General features: G+C 34.9%; 1 protein-coding gene across 4 annotated transcripts in view; it reads left to right on the forward strand.

Moving 5' to 3' along the window:
• LOC141389026 (uncharacterized) overlaps window positions 1–20625 on the forward strand; it is a 559199-nt gene that overhangs the window by 27991 nt on the left and 510583 nt on the right. For all 4 annotated transcript variants that reach the window (XM_073960023.1, XM_073960024.1, XM_073960026.1 and 1 more), the window contains one exon: window positions 10230–10250. The gene's annotated coding sequence lies outside the window, so the exon portion shown is untranslated. The remainder of the gene's footprint in view (window positions 1–10229; window positions 10251–20625) is intronic.

The raw sequence follows: 20625 nt of genomic DNA on the forward strand, positions 1-20625 counted from the left end.
GACTAAGATCGTTTTCAGGAAGAAGAAATTTGTCCAGCAAGAATTTGCAAACTCTCAGTAAAAGAACTGTCAAAATATCTCTCTCGAATTGCTCACTTTTGCTGGTTTTTTTTGTGTTAACAGACGACTTCCAGCAACAATTGGTACAAATTGTTAAAAATTTTAGTGTAACCAGACAGACCTAATATGAATCTTGGTGCACTCATTGATATGAGAGAAGTCTCCCTTGTCCCATCTGGGATGTTTGTGGAACAATTATTACTATATTTTCACCAAACTTAATTTAAGTTCAAAGATGCGTCATAACGAATACCCACAAAACTTACAAATTTTTGCTAATATGGTGCGCAAGAGTCACAGATTTCTGAACTAAAATGGAATAATCAGATGTCTTCCTGTCCACAATTTTAGGTGGAGGTATTTAATAAACATTACCTAATTTAAATCAGAAAATTTACCTAAAAATTTCACCAATCTGGCGGCAACTTTATATGATGCCTATATGAAAGTGTGGACCTATGTTGAAAAATGTTGAAGGAGAAGTTTTGTGACCACTGAGAACCTGAAATGTTAGATTACAGATAGTTCTGCCAACAAATTTAGTTAAAATCCTGAAAATACCGAAGGCCTGAACATAGCGTTATAGGAAGGGGAGGGCTATACCAAAACATGAACCTATTTTGAAAATTTTTGGTGGATAAGTTTACTTACAACTGGCAACCTCAAATGTTAAATTACAGATAGTTCGCTCTCAAAATTTAACAGAAATACTCAAAATACCTAAAATCCGTAGGTACCGTTATAAGGGGGCTATACCAAAACATTTACCTATGTTGACAATTTTTGGTGGAGAAATTTTGTGACCCCTGCGAATCTCAAATGTCAACTTACAAGTAGTTCGGTCACAAAAAAGAAATAGCTAAAATCCTGAAAATGCCGAAAATCGGGAAGTACCGTTATATAAAGGCAACACCGAAACATTTGAACATTTTTCGTGGAGAAATTTTTTAACTGGGAACCTTAAATGTCAAATAACCGGTAGTTTAGTCAAAAAATATATATAAAACCAAAAATAGGGAGTACCCTTATATGGGTATGGATCTATGCTGACAATTTTTGTTGGAGGGGTTTTTTGTAAATCTGATATGTCAAATAACTGCAAGTTCGGTTAAAAATTGAAGCTAAAATCCTGGAAACAGGGAACCTCAAATGTGTATATCTAAGACCCTCAATATACCGAAAATCGGGAATTTACTATTGAGGCTATACCAAAACATGGACCAATGTTATTTATTTTTAGTGGGGAAGGTTTGTGACCACTGGGCATATTAAATTTCAAATTATAGCAAGTATGGTTACAAATTGTAACTAAAATCCTCTAAATACCGAAAATCGGTGGTATCCTTATATGGGGACTATACCCAAACATGGACCTTAATAGACAATTTTTCGTGGAGAAGTTTTGTGACCACTGCACAGTGCGAAATATGAGCACTTTAGCGGAACTTTACTAATAACTTTTAAAGGAAAAGGTGTAGATTCCTAAATTTTTGCACAAATGTTTCTTATATTAGTGGACAGTGTGGGACTCAAATTGGGCCACATGGACCCGCGGTTTCCTGTAGCGGTCATGTAACGGTGGCTGCCGTTTTTACGTTTTACATTCATTTTTCAATCGATTTTGATGCAAATTGGTATATTGAGTTTTCAGCGGATAGAAAACTTATGTACAAAATATTTTCAATATAGGTTCGCGTTTTGGAATAGCCCCACATGCCGGGTTCCCTCATATTGGGTATTTTAAAGGTTAAAGACAAAAATTGCAGCCGATTTTGATGCAAATGTAAATTTTAAGATATTAGCGAATAAAAAACCTCCTTACACAAAAGCTGTCAACATAGGTCCACTTCTGGGTGAAGCCCCACAACCCTACACATCTATTAAGGAGTAAAATGTCAATATTTTTTGTTTTCGTTTGTATATATTATGTTTATTTGTCTATTCAGCAGGCCTGTACCATTAATTTTATTAATAATATTTCTCAGATCAAGTTCAGGTTGGCACTGCATAACAATTTTTAACGTACATATATAGGTATTTACTACAAGTTAATATAATAATAAAATAAAAAATATAATGTTTATTGGCCCATTCAGCAGGTCTGTACCATTAACTTTGTTAATAATGTCTTTCAGATCAAGTTCAGGTCTGCACTGCATTACAATTTTTAACGTATTTTGGTATTTGCACCGCAGCATCTAAAAATGTTGCACTATATGTAAATCACCAATATTTAGAGGTCAAAACTATCAAAAATTGCGAGAGGTATCTTAATTTTACAGAAATTATCACTGTTAGAATTAGTGAGTCCATTTCTTCAAAACACAGTCAACAATGGCGTTCATTGTCGCGTTTACCTTCCACTTTTGGAAAATGCAACTGAATGAAATTCCCGAAGTCTTTTTAGAAAATCTTAAATATCTCCAAAGACCGCGCGATACCGCACAAGTTTTATAGCTTTGCGAACAGAGGAGAATCCAATCTTTCATATTATATATATCTTAGCACGTGAATATACGTAATTCACTTTTGAAATTACCACGGAAAATAAAAAATTCCAATTTTGAAAACTTCAAAAAATCACTTCTTTCCGACTAAAATTGCACGAAAACAAAAAGGTTTTTTGCATTTTTTTAAGTGTAAAATATCATAATTATTTTGTAAAATATTAAGAAAAATTAATCATGGCATACTGACTTACCATTTGTCAGCGCCACTCCATTTTTTTAATGAATCAAAAATACATTTCTTACAAAAAAAAAAAAAAAAAAATTATTAAACAAAAGTGCAACTTTAAGTGCATTTTTTAGTCGTTTCGTGGAGTAAATCGGTAAACTGAGTATAGATCATTTGCAGTGGAGTACTTAGCTAACGAATTCAATAAAAGTTTAATTAATTTCATTTCTTTGAAAATCCCTTAGAGTTCCACTAAACTTCCCAAATTTCGCACTGTGCACTGGGAAGCTCAATTGTTAAATTAAGGACAGTTCGGTAAACAGATGTGGCCAATATCCTTAAAAATATCGAAAATCGGGAGCATGGAAATATGTTGGCGATCGCTGGAAACTTCCATCAAAAAATGTGCCCAAAACGCTTAGAAACCGAAAATCGGGAGGTACCCTTTTGAACATTTTTGATGGAGATGTTTACTGATCACTGGGAATCTCAAATGTCAAATTACAGGTGGTTCGGTTAAAAATTTTTATCTTAAATCCTAAAATATACCCAAAATCCGGAGGTACCGTTATATGGAAGCTGAATCAAAAGATGGACCTATGTTTCCAATTTTTTTATGGAAAATTTTGTGATCACTCGGAGCCTAAAATGCCAAATAACAGGAAGTTTGATCAAAAAATTAAGCTAAAACCCTCGAATTATAATTAGTACCATTATATATAGGGGCTATACTAAAACATGGACGCATGTTTACAATTTTTTGATGGAAAAGTTTTGTGATCACTCGTAGCCTCAAATGATAAGTTATAGGGAGTTTAGTCAGAAATGTAGCTAAATCCTCAAAATATCGAAAATCGGGAGCTCCTGTAGGCTGCAGCAAAACATGATCCTATGTTGACATTTTTTGGTGGAGAAGCTTGGTGACCACTAAGAACTTCAAATATCAAATTACAGCTAGATCTGCTAAAATTTTAGCTGACATCTTTAAAATACCGAAAATCGGAAGGTACCTTTATATGGGGGCTATACCGAAAAATCGACCGATATATCCCATCTTTGAGCTTGACCTGCCTAAAGACACTCGGGTGCAAACATATAACGTTCTAGTTCAATTATGGGGGACGCTAGAGTGATTGCAATATACGAACCGATGGACGTGGGTAGATTGACTTAGAATTTTATCCTTATCAATTATATATACACTTTATAGGGTCCCAAATGATGATTACAATGCTTTAAAAACGGAAAAATGCACCTAATATACCCTCCAGACAATGGACGATACAATTCTTTTTTTCGGGGACAAGTACATACATCCTGAGAAAATGGTCCAAAAGCTGTTAAAATCTCTGCCAGCACCAATTAAAATAGCTGATGGGCACTATAATATAGGAAATGAGTATCCGATTTGACCGAAACGTTGCACATCCCAGATGACCTTATTTGACGACTCTCTTTCACAAAAGTTTAACATTTCGTTTAGGTGCAGTACAGTCTAAAGATCGTTTTAAAATTTTTGCCAAGGTACTTCTGCTGATTCTGTTTTCAGAGATATTATGCTTTTCGTGGGAATGCTTCCTCCATCTTTCCTGAAATAATGGCCCATTCGATCTTAATTCTACGGTGACCTACACATATGGCTGATGGGCGCGATAAATAAAAAGGGAAAGATTATATAATTTACGAAATAAGTATTCGATTTGACCGAAACTTCGCACATCGTAAAATTTCTTCCAAATGTACGTCTATCTCCCAGATGGTCTACATTGGACGAAATCTTCGGATACCTCAGTTATAGAAGTTAAACACTCCCCTTATGTGCAGTTTAAGGGCTATCTAAAAATCGTTTAAAAATGTTTACCGAATATACTATGGATGAACGAAAACTACCAGACATAGGCAACACCGCACACTGCTAAGCGCCATTTGAAACTTTTTTGGGATAGTTTGACAGTTTTTAGCCTAGATTTACTCAGGACAGTTTGTCCTACGATCATGTTATGTGTTGTTTATAGTGACTTGAAAAAATCTGTTCGCCCAAAAAGAAAAATAGAATTTACTTGTGAACATTTTCGTCCAAGAATTTTTCACAATTTTTGACGTAGATAATCACCGCAAGAGTGTTTCGATCAAATTAAATCTTTGTATGTCGATAAAGGATCATCCTATAGGACTATGAGAAACTGGTTAATTGAATTCAATCGTGGCCGGCACTCGCCAAAAAACGATGGTCGTGAGGGGCGCCCAAAATCGGTCGTTGTGCCAAAAAGAAATATGCCGTGCATGAACGGATAATGCGAGATCACCATGTTAAATACCGGGAGATAGAGGCAACCTTGGGCTTTTCTTCCACCAACTAACATTTGATATTGCATAAGCACCTGGCCGAAAAAATTGATTTTTCTCATTAGATCCAGCTAAATTGGACAATCGCTCAAAAAAAGCTCCTGTGAATTGGTTTACAGAAATTTGGGTCTTTGAATGCGAGCCAAATCAAACGAATGTTGTTCATATAAGAAGCACTTCGAAGCAAAAGGTTGCCTATTTCTTCAGAAAAGCTGACCGTGTGGCGACTATACGGCTTGAGAAATATAGGACGGTTAATTCTGAGTGGTACACTATAATGTGTTTGCCTGAAGTCTCCAGAGAAGTTCGAAAACATGACAATGTCGGCTCTCAAACATCGATTAAAACCAGATCCTGTTTGACCGGACGAAACGTGGAATTGATGGGTCATCCGTGGTACAGCCATGACTGGGGATCCAATGACTTAATTTGATTCCAGCACATCAAGAAAAAAGGCGTGGTCAACGATTTTTGTTGCCTGGAGGTGTCATCCGGTATTTAATCTATCGGTAAATGCAAGTCTCAATTCACACAGGCTAAGGGTATATCTCTGTCTTAAAAGCCGTTTGATACTTTATTGCTTGGTACTCAATGCTTACCATATTGTAGTTCGTCTTAAAGTGCCGAAGGTTTTCTGGAGATCGATAAGCAGTGGGTATGGGGCGCCCAATTCTATAGATTACCCTATTATGAAGCGTGGGTCTGGTCTATATTAGAGCTGTTAAATCTAGTGGTCTAGTTCATTACCATAGTTCGTTTACGTTTGAGTTATTTCATAAAAACAAAAGGATGAATTGCCTCATACGCAGTTCGTTCATACAAACAACCGGTGTCCACGGAACTTTATATTAAACTAGGTGGTTCAACCGAACTTGATTTAAAGAACTCTAGTCAATAGAGCTTCTAGGAAACTCCATTTTTCCTTTAGAAGGCTTTATATATTTTTTCCCAAAATATAACTTTGTTATAAATTACACTGTGCAACAAAATGGAGGTGAAAGTCTGGGGCACGGAAAATTCCTCTTAGGGAAGAAAAACCTTGGTGAGTATATTAAAATCCCCGAAGGACAGATCCGCCATGAGTCGAATTTCCGCGTTATGGTGTGATGAAGTTTTTGCGAGAGGCCCTGTAAACCATCAGGAATTATCGCTATATCTTTGTTCTCTGTTGCTTTAGCTTATTTTTCAGATGACATGTCGATTATTAGTTTTGCAGAACATTTCGAAGCTGAAAAACGTCATCTTGTGGTACTTTTATAGCGGCTCTTAAAATAAAGGACGAAAAGGACATTGAAGGAAGCGAGTTAGAAGGTCGAAGTGTTCTACGAAAATAATCCACATTCGGTTTGACTGAAGACATGTCATCTCATAAATAAGCTAAAACAACAGTTAACAAAGATATAACGCTAATTTAAGATGCCTTACAAGGTCTTCAGCAGAAACTTCATCACGCCATAACTCGGAAGTTCGACTCACGGCGGATCTGTCCTTCGGGCTTCTTAATATACTCACCAAGGGCTTTCATCTCCAAAAGGAAATATCTTTGCCACAAAATTTGTGTTCACAGTGTTATTTTTTGAGAAAGGAGAAATGAAATTGGAGACTTATTAGAACAACATTCAACACAAAATACTTTTCCACATATTTAAGACACAGCGCAATAGATTCCGTTTTCTGTGCCTACGCCATAAAAAAAAGTTAATATTTTCGTTTAGTAAATACTTCCTTCCCAAATAACATACAGTGGTATACTGGCATAATGTGTGAACGATGGTCATGTTTCTCTGGTGTTCAATGAGCGTAACAAAAAGCCCCGAATCAATTTCATAGCAATTCAACACAACGCAACGAAATGCTGCCAGGACAACACAAACAATATTGTCGCATTAGTTTCTCTATTTTGTTGGCAACTAGCCTTAAGGATCTCAGCCAAGTTTTTTGATTTTTATGTGAGTTTTAGTAGTAGTGGTGGTGGTAGTATTAAAACACAAACAGAGGATTTTGTATCCGGGTACATATGTGTGTGTAAGAGATATGTTTTTTATACGTTCCGTTTTTTGGGACTCATATGTTTGCAACTTTAAGCTAGCTGAGATTTATTAAGGGAGTTAGTATAATAGCGAATTTCGCTTTAGTAGAGATGCGTATAAATTTTAATTATAATGTTTTCCCAATAGATTTCAATTTATATAAGTTTTTTTTTGTCCGAGGGTAAAATGGTTGTTTTTTTGCTTTTACTGGTGAAGTTAAAAATAGGAAATGTGTATTTGAAATTTGTATGGGTGTTATTTTATATTAATAAGAATTAACAAATATTTATTTCCAACATACAACTTCATGATTAAAATACATTTTCGTAGTTTTGTTAAATCTGTACAAATAAAAATCAAGTTTAGTTCGTTGGTAATGGCATCAGTTGAAAACGGCTGGACCGATTTGGATAATTCTTTTTGTGAAATGTTCGCCATAACCCGACTGAGCCCACTTTTTTCAATTTTCAATTTTTATTTTTTCTACAAAAATTACTGCACCGATTTTTCTGAAATTGTCAGGGAATGTGCAGGCGTGGCCCCCTATTAATATGGGCTACGAATTTTGTTGAATTTTGGAGTGGGCGGGATACTTCCCCTATACCCTATTTTTAAAAAAAGGCTATATCTTCTTTATAAATAAAAATCAAATGTCGTTCGTTGGTAATGGCATCAGTTGAAAACGACCGATAACTGGACCGATAACCCCACTTAGGTTTTTATGCAAAGAAAATTTGACCATTTCCACTTTTATATAATTGTTCCACAAACATCCCATAAGGGATAAGGGAGACTTCTCTCATATCAATGAGTGCACCCCGATTCATATTAGCTCAATGATATGGGACCTACAGTTTATCGCCGAGTCCGAACGGCGTGTCTAAGACACCACTTTGTAGAGAAGTTTTACATGGCTGAAATACTCAGGAAATGTCGCCAACATTAATTACTGAGGGGTATTTTGCCACCGTTGAAAAGTGTTTTGATGTTGCCTGGCCGGGGAATCGACGACCTTATGTGTGCAAGGCGGGTGTGCATACCATTGCACCACGGTGGCACCCTTCCCACTTTTACGCCCACTTTTTCAATTTTTATCTTTTCTTCAAAAACTACTGAACCTATTTTTTCTGAAATTGCCAGGGAATGTACAGAGGTGGCCCCCTATTAAAATGGGGTTCACATTTTGTTGAAATTCGGAGGGGGCGGGGAACTTCCTTTATACCCTATTTCTTTAAAAAAATGCTATCTATATAAAAAATTGAGTAATGATGACTCACTGACTGACTGATAATCAACGTTCAGGCTAAACGCCTGGAGCTAGAATCTTGAAATTTTGTGTGAGGGTCACTCTTGGTCCGAATAGTCTGGGTTTTTTGGAAATTCGAACTAGATGGGTACGAAAAGTACTAAAAGGTACTAAATATGGTTCCATTTGTTTTTGGCAAAACGGTAGAACTAGAATTCTGAAATTCGGAATGAGGGTCCCTGATGAAGAGTTAGAAAGGTGTACCAAAGAATTTTTGGAAATTCGACCTATAAGTGTACGAAAAGTTACTAAATTTTGTACCAATTGTATATTTTGAATGGACATAGCTACAATCTTGAAATTTGGTGTGGGTATAAAGGATGGGAAGTGATGCTGATATCAGGAAAAAGAAAAGTTCTAAATGGTACTAAATTTGGTACAATTTTGATTCGGATGAACCGATAGAGCTATAAATCTTAAATTTGAATTTAGGATTACCGTTGGAGTGTAAGATTGAGATATGGTGGCAGTTTTTGAAGTACAGTTTTGAAAGTACTAAGTAGTACTAAATTTGGTACAATGTTGATTTGGGTGAACGGATGGAGCTGGAAACCTGCAATTTGGAACTAAGATTGCTGTTGGGGTGTAGAATTGAGATATGGACGTAGTTTTGGAAATTCGTACTTATGTTTACGAAATGTACTAAATGGTACTAAATTTTACACTTCTTGGATTTGGGTAAACGGATAGAATTAAAATCCTGAAATTTGGATTTAAGATTACTGTTGGAGTATAAGATTGAGATATTCAGGTAGTTTTGGAAATTTGTACTTATGTGTACGAAAAGTACTAATTTGTACTAAATTTGGTACAATACCGATTTGGGTGAACGGATAGAGCTGGAATCCTGAACTTTCGAATTATGATTAATGTTGGAGTGTGGGATTGAGGTAGTTTTGGAAATTTGTACTTATGGGTACGAAAAGTAATAAATTGTACTGAGTTTGGTACATTTTGGAATTGGATGAATAGATAGAGGTGGAATTCTGAGATGTGAAATTAAGATTACTGTTGAAGTGTAGGATTGAGATATTGAGGCAGTACTAAATTTGGTACAATTTGAGTTTAGGTGAACGGACAGAGTTGGAATCCAGGGATTTGGAATGAAGATAACTGTTGGAGTTTAGGATTGAGGTAGGTTTCGAAATTCGTATTTATAGGTACGATGAGTACTACATGGGACCAAATTCGGTACAATTTGGTCTTAGGAAATGTTGGGAAATGTAAATAAAATATTTACAGTACCCTAAACTGAAGTTAACATTTTTTTAATTTAAGGTTTTATATCCTCTGAGAATTCAAAGTCAAAATTTCCGGGCGATTGAAAAATGTTGATTTGTTCCATTTTTAAAATAGCCTAAGTGAAGTGTATACAGTTAACGTGACTTCTATGGCCATTTTGAATACCGGACGTTTTATGGAAGTATTAAGGGTCTTGGCAAAACCGCTGAAGCTAGAACCTTAAATTTGGAATGTGAGTTACAGTTGGCGAGTTTGGGCTAGTTAAGGTTGGGTGTTTGGAAATTCTTACTGGAAGGGTAAGAAAAGTACCAAATCCTTTGTTAATGAATTGTTAGAATCGAATGGGTAAAACAATAAATCTGATATTTAAAATAGCTATTAGTACAAAAATCATCATCAGTGTTGTTTATTTGTATTTTATTCCTTTTTCGCATACGAAGTAGGGGGCACTTTGCTAGTAAATTTAATATAAATTGAAAGACAAAATTGAATTATTATAGATATTAATAATGAAGTTTATTTTTCTATATCTACACTACAATTAATGTTAATTTTGTTTCTATTTTCAGTTTTACGTGTTAACATTTCGGGTAAGTTCGTTTTATTGGAATGAAATGGTATTTGCCTGTTTACCACACTAACTTTTTTTTGTCAGGAGTTTTGATATTATAGTCGAAATTGAGAGAGATTACCACAATGTCTTTCGCCTTACCCCATGTGGCATAAACTAAATATATTTCAAGTTTTTTTCTAGCATTACATCGAAGTTTTGGCCTTCCCGTTCAGTGTTAACTGGTTTAAATTCAAAGTATTCTTTAGTACGGTGCTCTTGAAGCAACTTTAAATGGAACGTGCTTACATCTGGGAAGTTTTTGCGGAATCTGAAACTACAATGCTCATAAATGAGAAAAATAAAAAAAAAAAAAATGACCGGAGCGCTTTATAAATAAATCGCGATTCAAGTCGGCATTTTTAGGGGTTATTTAGCTTTTCACGATTTTGCTTGGAAACCGCAAGTCCTACCGAAATGGGACAAAAGAAAATGTTGTAGCTATGAATATTTCCTTTATGATATTTTCGTAGGTTTTGCCGTTATTGAGATATAGAAGTTCAAATTGGGACAATGCATTGACTGTATCGCCTTCTTATAAAACAATGTCATGACTGCAATTTCCTCGAAAATGGTACAACCTAGGAAACAATTTCGAAACCCAATCTTGTAGAGAATTTTCAAAGCTAAAAGATTCTTTATAGTCTCATTTCGATAAGACTTACCGTTTCCAAGCAAATCGTGAAAACCTAACAAAAATGCTAAACATGTAACTTTTCAATTTTGGGAATAAGTTGTTCAAGCTCGAGGTCGTAATGTTTGATATATTTAAATCATTTATTTATTTGTATATCAATATTTCGCAATTACTTGAATTGCATCTTCAGGATAAGTGATCTACAATAAATACACAATATTTGGTTATCACAGAGTTGTTTCAATTCTTAAGGCTATTCGTAAAAATAAACATACCTAGTTCGCAATAAACACGTCAAATATAAACTTAAAATATTTACTTAAAAACAAGCGTAGTTTAACTACCATCGTCATGCGTTGTAAATATTGCACTGAGTTTCGTTTTGTATTGCGATCTATTTTTATGTTTTGCTTTGCCTATCAATCCTCTGTAACTTAAAGCGCTGTTGTCGACGTCGGTTTTAAAGTTCATCCGTTTTGTTGTTGGCACATTGAGAATATGCAGCATCTCCATAGTATACCGTTTGCTGTGATGTGTTTCTCTCTCTAATACTCGCACACTTTCAAAGTCTGGTTGATGTGTAGAGTTGGCACAGTGGCTCACGAGTGCTGTTTTTGGTTTATCAGTTCGATGTCTTAATTTTATATCTGATTTATGACCGGAGATTCTTGTTTTTAACATGTTTTTTGTTGTTCCGACATATAACTTTTCACAACTTTCTTTTTCATTTCCTCCACATGGAATTTCGTATATGATATTACTTCTTTCGCTTTTGTCTATTTTTGATTTTGTATTTGTAAATAGATTATTAAGTGTATAATTGCATTTATGGGCTATGTTGAACTTGTTTTTGTCATATATGTTCGATTTTTCGAATCTTTCCGATATATGCGGTACATATACCATCGATTTGAATATTCTTTTCTCATCGGTTTTATTATCTTTCTTTGGTTGTTTTTCATTTTTGTAATCATTTATGAGTCTATAGATTAATTTTTGTGGAAAATTATTGTTTCGCAAGATGTTTATTATTTTGGCTTTGTTCTTTTTGTAAAAAATATCATCACTTATAGAAAACACTCTATGAATGAGATTTTTTGCAGTATTTATGACAATTCTTTTTGGATGTTTAGAGAAGAAATTTATAATTCTTCCAGAAGCTGTGGGCTTCTGGTACCAATCTGTTTTTATATGTTTATTATCCCTTATGACCATTAAATCCAAATATGGCAGTCTGTTGTTACTTTCTTTTTCAATTGTGAATTTAATATCCTTGTGGAAACTGTTAAGGGTTTTTAAGGTATTTTCTATCTCACTTTCTTTCATAATTGCAAACAGATCATCAACGTATTTGGTCAAAAAGGTAGGTTTTGTTGTTAGGTTGTTTATACATGTATCTAGCAGTTTCTCCATGACAATGTCTGCAACTACCGGAGAAGCTGGAGATCCCATGGGAAGACCTCTTTTCTGTTTGTATATTTTATTTTCAAATGTGAAGTACCTGTTGTCTTTGATACAAAAGCAAAGAATTCGTACAAATAGGCTTCTTGACATATTCGTATATTCTTTAAGCTCATCCCATTTACTTTCAATGATATTAACTGCCAAATCCACTGGTATACTGGGAAAGAGTGACACTACGTCAAATGATATCAATTGTTCATCGTCTTCAATGGTGAGGTTTTTTAGTTTATTTTTGAATTGTAGTGAGTCCTTGACGTTATATTTTGAGTCCTTGGTCAATTTGTTCAATATATTTACTATATATTTGGACATTTCATATTTGGATTTAATGGTCATAAGGGATAATAAACATATAAAAACAGATTGGTACCAGAAGCCCACAGCTTCTGGAAGAATTATAAATTTCTTCTCTAAACATCCAAAAAGAATTGTCATAAATACTGCAAAAAATCTCATTCATAGAGTGTTTTCTATAAGTGATGATATTTTTTACAAAAAGAACAAAGCCAAAATAATAAACATCTTGCGAAACAATAATTTTCCACAAAAATTAATCTATAGACTCATAAATGATTACAAAAATGAAAAACAACCAAAGAAAGATAATAAAACCGATGAGAAAAGAATATTCAAATCGATGGTATATGTACCGCATATATCGGAAAGATTCGAAAAATCGAACATATATGACAAAAACAAGTTCAACATAGCCCATAAATGCAATTATACACTTAATAATCTATTTACAAATACAAAATCAAAAATAGACAAAAGCGAAAGAAGTAATATCATATACGAAATTCCATGTGGAGGAAATGAAAAAGAAAGTTGTGAAAAGTTATATGTCGGAACAACAAAAAACATGTTAAAAACAAGAATCTCCGGTCATAAATCAGATATAAAATTAAGACATCGAACTGATAAACCAAAAACAGCACTCGTGAGCCACTGTGCCAACTCTACACATCAACCAGACTTTGAAAGTGTGCGAGTATTAGAGAGAGAAACACATCACAGCAAACGGTATACTATGGAGATGCTGCATATTCTCAATGTGCCAACAACAAAACGGATGAACTTTAAAACCGACGTCGACAACAGCGCTTTAAGTTACAGAGGATTGATAGGCAAAGCAAAACATAAAAATAGATCGCAATACAAAACGAAACTCAGTGCAATATTTACAACGCATGACGATGGTAGTTAAACTACGCTTGTTTTTAAGTAAATATTTTAAGTTTATATTTGACGTGTTTATTGCGAACTAGGTATGTTTATTTTTACGAATAGCCTTAAGAATTGAAACAACTCTGTGATAACCAAATATTGTGTATTTATTGTAGATCACTTATCCTGAAGATGCAATTCAAGTAATTGCGAAATATTGATATACAAATAAATAAATGATTTAAATATATCAAACATTACGACCTCGAGCTTGAACAACTTATTCCCAAAATTGAAAACCAAAACAGGTCGAAGAATCAAAACTAATAAACATGTAACATCTATATCTGAAGATCTATATATATCAAGAATGGTAAAAGTTACGAACAAATCATAACGATCAATCCTCTAGAGAATTTTCACAACTTTTTTTAACCCCATTTTGATAGGCCTTGCGGTTTCCAAGCAAATTCGCGAAAACCTAAAATAAACCTAAAACTATGAATTTTAACCACGATTTATTTAAGAATCCCTTCAGCGATTTTTCTTGTTTTTAGATTTTTTCTCCCCTATGAACATTGCTCTTTCGTTGCAGTTGTAAGAACCGTGTTAGTTGAAGGATAATGTGGTGAGACTTTATGATGTATTATTTTAGTATACTGTTGTCGCCACTGATTTCTACTTACTTAGGTGGCCCTCTACGGAACCTTTGTCCTATAATCCGAAGTAACAATAGATTTCCACACTTTTCTATTTGTTGATTTTCGTTCCCAATTTTTTGATGTCATCTTTTACTTGCTTACTCCATCGGAGCGCTGGACTTCGCCTTCTGCCATGCGGTTCCTATTTATAGGCCTTTTTAGGGGGTTCATCATCGTTCATTCTCACGATATGACCTAGCCAATGTAATCGCTATAACGCTATATGTTTAACTATGCTACGCTATACATTTTATAGTCGATACAGCTCTGGGTTTACCATGTACACAGATTTGCCTGTAGATTCCTCAAATAATTTTTTTTCTCAAGTACCCATGCTTCGGTACCATACATTTCGTCGGTGTCATACTTAAGTGTTCCATACGCCATTTTTGACCTTTTGAGATATATGTGTTTTCTAGAGTTTTTCGATATGCTCTTTCTGAATTTCTAGTCGGCTTTCTCCTATCTGCACTAGTTTCCGAGATATCCATGCATCGACGCGAAGGCTTAAACTTTTTTCAGTTATGAAATTAATATTTTAAAAACTTACTAGTTTAAAAACAAATTTCAAAAATTAGAACGTGAATTTTCGTTTTAGAAGTATTTAATCTATTGAGGCAAACATGGAAGCAATTTTTGTCACTTATTCTATGTGATTTACAATATTTCGCATTTATGTCATAAAAAAAAAATCTCTATAAGTTTTATATTCCAATATATATTCTTCTATATTCATGCAACTATGTTCTATATACTATTATTAATATTTTAAGACAAAAATATAAACATTTTCTTTAGTCAGCTAGGGGTTTAGGGGGGTTTTCAAAATTTTGAGCGTATGCACCGACAAAAGTATTGATAGGATTAAAGCTCAAAAATTTGCGGGGATATCGATTGATAGGGCTTTTTAATCACACTAGCCTGCGAAAAACATAATATCGCTGTAAACAGGACCATTATGAAACCCTTCGGTAAAAAAGTCCAAAAGATCCTCGAACCACACAAAAATGTGTGGGTGGCACAACAAGTATTGGACAAAGTTTGGACCAAATCGGTTGCTAAGTCTATGAGAAATCGCTCGTACTATTTTAGGGTCCAAAGTGTGGACGAAGGCAGTATTCGGTTCGAGCCCTCCAGCCACTGCATATGGTGCCATAGGGGTTTTTTACAACTTTCGGGGTGTTTTCTCAAGAAGTATGGACTTTCCCTGAAAAAAACTTTTACTGCCGTAATTGAAGCAGCGAATGCAAGTTGCTTCAACAAAAATCAGAGTGATTCGAGGGCAGGTCTTAAAGTGAATTTATCCAAAATTTTTGTGGGAGGTACCCAACGGAGTGAACAAATATACTCCATATTCGAACCTGATCTATATCTGGTAGATATTTTAGGATGTGTAAAGTATGCACCAAATCGGTCACTCCCATCAAGAGTTATCGTCCGCACAATTTTTCCGAACATTTTTGAACTTTTGTGGGGGAGGTACCTGAAGGAGTGGACCGATATGGATTATCATCGAAATTAAACTAAGTTTGCACAAAATATTACAAAGACCAAATTTTGCACCGAAGCGACAGATCCGTTCGAGAGTTATCTTGCGTTCCAACAACTACACACGGTGTTATAGGGTTTTTTTTTTGTAACTTTCAGGCTATTTTCTTAGGAAGTATGGACTTGCCCCTGATGAAACTTATACCGTTATATGGGGGGCAGAGAATATAAGTTGCTACAACATAAATCAAAGCGATTCGTCCACAGGCCCTAAGCTGAACTTTTCCGAAATTTTGTGTCGGAGGTACCCGAAGGAGTAGACCGGTTGAGTCCATATTGGAACCTCGTCTAAGTCTGGTGGAAATTTCACGATGTGCAAAGTATGTACCAAATCGGTTACTTCCTTCAAGGGCTATCGTGCGCACAAATTTTGCGAACATTTCCGAACTTTTGTGGGGGAGGTACCGGAAGGAGTGGACCGATATAACCCATATTCGAACTTAAACTATGTTTGGACAAATTTTAAGAAAGCCAAATTTTGGACTGAATCGGTTGATCCTTTCGAAAGTTATCGTGCGCTCCAACCAGCCAGACGGACAGACAGACGGACGGACATTGCTCAATCTACTCCAAATTGTCTGAAACACATTTCGTCCAAACATACTTGGGGTCTAAAACCATTATTTCTATGAGGCACATTTTGCCCGTATGAAAGTGTATATGGTAATATTCAAAAATGTTTTACAATCGTTGAAGTTGAGGTTCACCATTTAATAAGTCGCGAACTGTCAATATATTTTATACAATATGAATATATTTATATTAATTGAAGTGTTTTAGCCGGGGCCGCATAAAATGAACCATAACAAATAATTTATGTGGAAGCTGTGTTGGTGGTAATATTAAAAAATGGGTAAAAATGAGTTGAAGTTTACAAGTTTTTTTGTGTTCTTTCTTGATTTCTGGTCAAACCACGGAAAATTCAGACCTGAGCTCAAAGAAAGAATTGAAAAATACCCCTTGGGCAACATGGTTCTAATGTATGACTTTTCGATATATACACTGAATCCCCCTAAAATCGATGCTGACATTTTGAAGTTTTGAAATCTGGGGTTTTTGAATTTTTCTTATAATTGGAGGGCGCAACCAGATAATTACCCAAACTATTTATTGGATTGTAGAACTCGTGATTCCACGTCGTTTGATGTATATCTCATGAGTGTGCTTCATACAGCTCCCTAGTAATAGGAGTCCAAAGTCGAAATTTTGGTGCGTAAATTTTCTTTAAAAACCTATTTTTTGGCTTCAAAATTTACAACTGTGACTCAGGTACCCTTGAACCCCGCGTGATTTTAGTTTTTTTACGCGCCGGATCTAATGAACCCTTCCGCTTTCAAATCCACCCACTAAAACCGCGGTTGTACATACCTTGAAATTAGGAAATTCTGCAAAATTATATTTTGATGATTTCGCGCATTGAACCCCGATTTTCTTTGGTTATTTTTACATAAGTGGAATCTTTATACGCGATTATATTATTTTCCAAAACCGTGTGGCATAAATTACCGAGATTCTGGAGTACTATTCGTATTTCGTATAAAATAGAATTTGGTAGCACATCCGCGGTTCTTGACGAATTTGTTTAAAATTTGTTATAATGACGTATTTTTTATAGGCGGCCACTGAAATCGGATGCGCCTTATAATCTTATGTACATCTCGCAATTTTTACCCACAAAAAGGTTTTTTGAACAGTAAGATGCAGCTGACGGCACACTTTGGCCGCTGAATGAAAAGTGGAAAAATCGCACCATATTGATAGAGATGCACTCGCTGTATCTGAAACGTGCATGCGCCTTAACTGATTTTAACGAATTCGCGAATTATACGTTTTTTTAACTTTTTTGTTTTTTCTTTGGTTGTAATTTCAATATTACTTTCTATTTCATAATCCTATTGTTTATCAAAGTAAGCAAATACACTTTCGGGTTTGTCATCGCATTTTCCCTGAAGAATTTTCAGCAAAGTCCGTCAGTCATTGCATCGAAATTTAGCGAAGTAGTAGTAACTCCCAAAAATATTTTTTCTATTTTTCGTATTGACCAAAAAAATATATTTTTGAAATAATATTCCAACAATAAGCTTTCGTATTTTGTTGTTGCTGTAATATGGCAGTTATAAATCCTATCTTTAAAATTTTGGTCTCATATTTTTCTACGCATTGTCTAGAATCTGTACGTATTTTTAATTTATTTTTTCGTTTATTTGGACTCTAAATTAGAATAAATTAAATTTACTCCAAGATTTGTTCAGTATTTCTTGATTTTCCGCGAAAATAGAAATACATTTAGTAAATATTTAGGCATCTACGGATAGATATTAAATGCTGTTAACGCTTTATATATAAATTTTCTTATTACAGCAAAAATGGAATGTTTAAATATTTTTTCTTTATAAGGGAATAAAACCCCCCATAATTTTGGAGCGCAGCATCCAATTTTGTGAACGCGATCAGATTTGAAACCGCGACTTTTTTCTTAATCTATGTTCCAAAAATTGCGGATGTGCTCGCAAAAATTTTTTTAACATTTCTTCCAATGGAATTGCAAAAGAAATTTGAAATTTACCATATACCCTCGTTAGCATAAATGCTGAGGGAATAATGACAACTTAAATCGATTGGAATTGCTAAATCCAGCATAGTCTAAATGGGCTATAATCTCTGTTTACAGATAAACCGACTTTTTTAACATCATAAGCGGAGCACATTGCTGAGAATGTCAACTGTTAGTTTTGTACTTGGGAAATTTAGACTTTCTTTGTGTGGACGCTATTGGATCTGCCATTTGGCAGTTGTTTACGGTATTTGCGATTCATATTACACTGACTCGGGAAACTCGAAAATTTTCACTATATAGTAAATGTTATAGCCTTCGTCATAAAAACTATCAGCCATTTCACTGAGTCTGTTGTTATACGCTTTGTTCCAGATATTTTTAATAAGAATTAATATCAAAAGCTCTGTACAGTATATCACACGTGGTGACCCCACTGATTACTTTGTTTTTCTACAATTATTTGTAAATTTAATTTCATTTTCACAAAGTAATATAATATTTATTCGATAAATAAATATAATTCAACCACAATATTTAATTTTGCCAATATACATATGTACCGATGTACAGAACCTCTAATTGGTATGTGTTTACGCGATGTACATACATGTGAGTGTATGTACATATACCAACAAACACTTACCATGGCATGAAATGAAATCAATTTAAATTTATGAAAATGAATTCTAATTAAAACGCAAATTGTACCTTTAATAATTACCATTGCAGAGAAGTGGAGGTTTTCACCCCCCTCTCTCTCTCTCACTCTCTGCTGATTTGCAATTAGTAACAAATATAGCAGCAACGAATGAATGCATGACCCTCCGACACGACCGCCAAACACTCAGCCATATCAATGAACAAAAAACAGCACTAAACGAACTGAACGCCTATTAAGGATATATACAAAATAACCACAAAACAATTATAAACTTAATAAACGTGTTAGTTTTCCATGTTTCTACACACCCACATGTACTTCCTCTCTATGCCACAACGGAGATGAGGTCTAGTTTGGCTGATTTTTCCCTGCCTTGTTCACCTGCTTGCTCACTCATTTACGTCTGTGTACAATTTGCGAAATTAATTTTACGTTTGTATGTTTCACACACACACACCTCTTCTACAAGGACTCTACAATCATTTTGAAGACTACTTTAAATTAATAGTTTGCAGAAAATATTTGATTAAATAGAAAAATATTGTGGATGATGGTCAGAAAAGTGGTTTAATGCAATAGTCGCAGGCAGTACAATTAATTGATTACCAGACGGTTTAGATAAAGTTTTGATTTTGCCTGCACTCGGAAAAAATCGATTGCCACTGACTGCATAGATATAATTAATTATTTCAACAGAAAACAGTGTCTGGAATGGTATTTTATCAAAGAATAACTGTTTGGTTTTGTTTCTTCATGACTGAATGTGCAGTTTATTGGCCTTCATTTCTCACATTGAATTCAGTCGACAGATTGGAGGTTTTAGTTTCATTATCCTACCAAAATGGCTACTATTTTCTTTTAGTCTTCTTTGTGTACTGTTTCATTGAACACGTTTTTATACCCTCAGCATTTATGCTAACGAGGGTATATACACTTTCATACTGGCAAAATGTGCCTCATCGAAGTAATGGTTTTAGACCCCAAGTATGTTTCGACGAAATGTGTTTAAGACAATTTTGAGTCGATTTAGCAATGTCCGTCCGTCTGTCTGGCTGGCTGGCTGGTGCGCACGATAACTCTCGAACGGGTGAACCGATTTGGTATCGATCTCGTGATATTTTGTCCAAACTTAGTTTAAGTTCGAAGATGGGTTATATCGGTCCACTCCTTCCGGTACCTCCCCCACAAAAGTTCGGAAATGTTGGGAAAATTTGTGTGCACTATAACTCTTGAAGGGAGTAAACCGATTAGGTCCATACTTTGCACATCGTGAAATTTCTAGCAGACTTATATGAGGTTCTAGTATGGACTCAATCGGTCCACTCCTTCGGGTACCTCCCACACAAAATTTCGGAAAAGTTCAGTTTAGGACCTGTTCTCGAATCGCTTTGATTTTTGTTGTAGCAACTTGTTTTCACTTCCCCGCTTACGACGGTACATGTCTCATTAAGGGCAAGTACATACTTCCTGAGAAAATAGCCTGAAAGATGCAAAAACCCCTATGACACTGTGTGTTGGAGTGCAAGAAAACGCTCGAACGGATCAACCGATTTGGTCCAAAATTTGGCCTTCGTAATATTTTTTCAAAACATAGTTGGAATTTACATCATAAGCCATATC

The sequence above is a fragment of the Musca autumnalis genome, unplaced genomic scaffold, assembly GCF_047663935.1.
Source record: "Musca autumnalis isolate F117 unplaced genomic scaffold, ASM4766393v1 scaffold_1, whole genome shotgun sequence".
Lineage (NCBI taxonomy): Eukaryota > Metazoa > Arthropoda > Insecta > Diptera > Muscidae > Musca > Musca autumnalis.